Below are 4,422 nucleotides of genomic sequence, written 5' to 3'. Positions count from 1 at the left end.
AAGATACATAGAGAACGAGCAAGAAGACAATACTCAACCTTCAACCGACGAGATGGCTGAAAACCAAGGCAATCAGCTACCCCCTGCAATTGCGGCTAATCAAAATCCTGCTCCACGTACTATGTATGATTATGCTAAACCTTCTCTAACAGGAACTGAATCTAGCATAGTTAGACCGGTTGTAGCTGCAAATACTTTTGAACTAAAACCTAACACAATTCAAATGATACAGCAGTTTGTTCAGTTTGATGGTTTGCAGGATGAAGATCCCAACGCTCACTTAGGAAACTTTCTGGAATTTTGCGATACATTTAAAATCAATGGCATTTCTGATGATGTTATTCGTCTTTGGTTATTTCCTTTTTCACTGAGAAACAAAGCTAAACAGTGGTTGAACTCGTTACCACGAGGGTCTATCACTACTTGGGAACAAAAGACAGAAAAATTCTTATTAAAATATTTTTCGCCAGCTAAAATGGCTAAATTACGTAATGATATCTCTTCTTTTATGCAGATGGATTTAGAAACACTTTACGATGCATGGGAGAGATACAAGGACTTACTGAGAAAGTGCCCTCACCATGGGTTACCGCTTTGGCTTCAAGTACAAACATTCCACAATGGTTTGAATCCCTCGACTCGGCAAATGGTTGATGCAGCTGCTGGTGGAACCATCAACAACAAAACACCTGAAGAGGCTTATGAATTTATTGAAGAAATGTCACTGAATAACTATTAGTGGCAAGTCATGAAGACTAAGCCAAAAAAAATAGCCGGTGTTTATAACGTCGACTCAGTTACCATGCTGTCAAATCAGGTAGAACTTCTCAATAAAAAGATTGATAGTTTTCTTAGTTCTACATAGGTACATCCAGTAATGAGGTGTGACTCAAGTGGAGGAGGTGTGCATACAGAATATCAATCCTTCAATCCTACAAATGAAGAGGAACAAGTCAACTATATGGGTAACAATAACTTTAGATCTCAAAATAAGCCATACAGTAATACTTATAATGCAAGTTGGAGGAACCACCCAAATTTCTCCTAGGGTGGTCAAGGGAATCAAAAGCCACAAAATCCTCAAGGTTTTCAACAGCCACCTTATCAACAAGAGAAGAAACCGAACCTTGAGGAGATGCTCTCAAAATTCATATCAATGTCAGAAACCCGTTTCCAAAATACCGAGACAGCACTTAAAAATAAACAAGCATCGATCCAAGGACTCGAAACTCAGATAGGCCAGCTATCCAAACTAATCTCCGAATGACCACAAGGTAGCTTACAAAGTAATACTGAACCTAACCCAAGGGAACACCTCAACGCAATTAGTACTCAAGATACGGAATGATTCATTACGCCTGAGCCAGAATTGATGCAAGAAACTGTGGTGAGCAAAGGTAAAAGTGAGGTAAGTCATAACAAAACAGTGAATGAAGAATATAAACCTCGTGTCCCATACCCTAACGCGATAAGGAAAGACCGCTCAGACGAACAATTCAGTAAATTCCTCAAACTTTTGAAAAAATTACATATTAACTTACCGTTTATTGAAGCCCTGTCGTAAATGCTGAATGCAATGAAATTTTTAAAAAAACTTTTAGTAAATAAGCAGAAGTTGGATGAAGCGTCGCATGTGGAGCTAAACGTAGTTTGCTAGCTATTCTACAGAATAAGCTACCCTACAAATTGAAAGATCCAGGGAGTTTCACAATTCCTTGCTTAATTGGTAGTTTAGATATAAATCATGCATTAGCTTATTTAGGGGCTAGTATTAACATCATGCCTTACAAAATGTTTAAGCAACTAGGTCTTCGAAAGCCTAAACAAACTAGAATGAGCATTCAATTGGTAGATAAAACTATAAGATTTCCTAGGGGTATTATTGAAGATGAACTAGTGAAAGTAGATAAGTTCATATTTCCCGTTGATTTCATTGTTCTAGACATAGAGGAGGATAATAACACCCTTTTGATTTTCGGGAGGCCCTTTTTAGCAACTGCTAAAACAATTATTGATGTTGGTACAGGTGAGCTCACGCTTCGCGTAGGAGACGACATGATCACCCTTCAAGCTCGTAATTCTGGCATCACATCGAACATTGAAGGTAATAGTCCACACCAATCTACTAAAACTGACAATATGACTTTGCAGAAATTGAGCTTCAAAGAAGTTCACGAGCCATGTTCTAGAACTAATAGAGGACACATTCATGAAGACCGAAGACTACAAATCGAGGAACTCGATAAATGGTGGACACACAAACCGAGAACACATGACAAACTGAAACTACGTCAAAACAAGGTCAATACCTCTCCAAATCAACTTAAGGTTGGTGAAAAAGTCTTACTAGATGCCGCAGATCCCTACATTGTCACTACCACACAGAATGAGGAAATCCCTCTTACGGTACTCAGTATTTTTGCATTCGGTACGGTGGAGGTGAGTCACCCCAAGTTCGGCACTTTTAAGGTAAATAACACCCGATTAAGACCCTATTTTGATGAGATTGATAGTAGGAATGAGAAGGGTAAACTTCTCGAACCACCCTGACCATTCACTAGAGAGGTAAGTCGAGCTTAGACTATAAATAAGCGCTTCTCGGGAGGCAACTCGAGTACTAACATATTTTGGTTTCTTTATTTTCAATTTCTAACACTTTAAATCATTAAATTTATCTTTGAATTGCAAAGTTTTTCAGTACACACGGCCAGGCACACGAGCGTACCTAAAGCCGTGGCCAAACAGGGGAAGAGACACGACCGTGTGATACGACTGTGCGAAAATAGGGTAAAAGATTTCCCCAAACATGGGCTGTGATAAAACGCCACGGCCGTACGACATGGCCGTGGTCGAATCCGCCGAATAAACACGGGCGTGAGACACACCCGTGTCTAGCACACATGGACAACACTACCAAAATAACACGGGCGTGCGAAAACCTCCACGACCGTGGGAGAAACGAACCACGCCAGACACGGTCGTGCGACACGATCATGTAGCGACACGGCCTATATACACGGGCATGCGAGAAGACCATGTGGCGACATCTTAATTCGCGAAAAACATGACCGAGCCACGGCGCACACTAGCGTGTGCCCCGGTCGTACCACTTGAAAAATTAGAATAATTATCTTATTTTATTTTTCTTTTATTAAGTTTTTAAGACTCATTCGTTTTTAAGATTTATTTGTTTTCCTTTTCAAAAAAAATGGCTTACTTTCAGATTCAAGCTTGCCATCCAGAGTTATCTCTAATACTGGATCTTGCCAATCCAAGGATATCATCTGTTCTTAATACAGGAAGTTTCACTCCTCCCCCTATCTTATTTTTATACTCTAATATCTATCTTTGTACATTGAGGGCAATGTACATCTTAAGTGTAGGGGATATTTATTAATGATTGCCTTGTTCTCTTGAAAAGCTCTCATATCATATTTAGGATAAATTTTAATTGATTTATGATTTCAATTGATATATCTTGAATTAAAACATAAGGATTTATACATTGATTGTTTAAACTTTAAGACATTAGAGAATCAAGCATGATAAGTTGATTTTTAAGAATTTAAAATTATAAGTTGTTTCCCCAAGTCTAGGTATTACTTTGAATTGAAATTCATGAGTCTAAACATCAAAAAGCCATAATTTTTTGTGAGATTTTTGAGCCTTTTGAGCATCTATTAATTCTTTCATGCTCACTTTTATTATTGCTTTAAGTGCGTCAGCATTGAACTGTTATTCTAGAACTTGCTTCATTATGCATGTCGAGACCACACCATTTGATTTGATAAATCAAAATGATTAAGGCACTTAGGATTAACCCACTCATGCCATGAAAAGACTACCTCCACGATTAACCCCTAGTAAACCCCCTTGAGCCTAATAAGCCATTTCTTGTATTACCCTTAATATTAGCCATTAACCCATTATTGTTGAAACCCCCTAATTTAATCCCTATTTTTGTCGAGATTTGAGTTGAGGAAATTGCTTAGCTATGTCTTGTTTGTAATAAGTTAGTCTATGAATATTTGACTTGTTCTTAAAAAAAACTATGTATATTTATTAGTAATTCCATATTCTAAGAAGAAGCTCTGTTGTACGCAAGTGAAGATTAACTCTTTTTCTAGTTAGGCAACTTTTCAATTCAATCTCGATTTTAACCCTTTCTTTCAGTTTGTGACCACACCCTCTAACCAAGCCTCATTACAACCCTCTAAAGACCTTTTGATTGATGTATCATCTTAAATTATGGTGGTGAAGATTTGATTTTCATGCAAGCCTATGGTAATGACTTTTCATTACTGGCTATTGAGTGCTTCATTTATTGTCCTTAAACATCTCGAGTGATTTGAGTAAATCTTTAGTCAGGATGTGAAACTCTGTGATATTCTGAATCAAAGGTAATTACTTAGATGCGGAGAG

The 4,422-nt window shown here is 37.9% G+C and overlaps 1 non-coding gene across 1 annotated transcript; it reads right to left on the bottom strand.

Moving 5' to 3' along the window:
• Positions 1-481: 481 nt before the first annotated feature.
• Positions 482-588, bottom strand: LOC121205644 (small nucleolar RNA R71). The gene has a single exon (XR_005900720.1). It is a non-coding gene; the product is annotated as a small nucleolar RNA R71 (small nucleolar RNA).
• Positions 589-4,422: the final 3,834 nt, after the last annotated feature.

The sequence above is a fragment of the Gossypium hirsutum genome, chromosome A08, assembly GCF_007990345.1.
Source record: "Gossypium hirsutum isolate 1008001.06 chromosome A08, Gossypium_hirsutum_v2.1, whole genome shotgun sequence".
Taxonomy (NCBI): domain Eukaryota; kingdom Viridiplantae; phylum Streptophyta; class Magnoliopsida; order Malvales; family Malvaceae; genus Gossypium; species Gossypium hirsutum.
The sequence above is the reverse complement of the archived record's forward strand: the minus strand, read 5'-3'. Positions and strand labels throughout refer to the sequence as shown.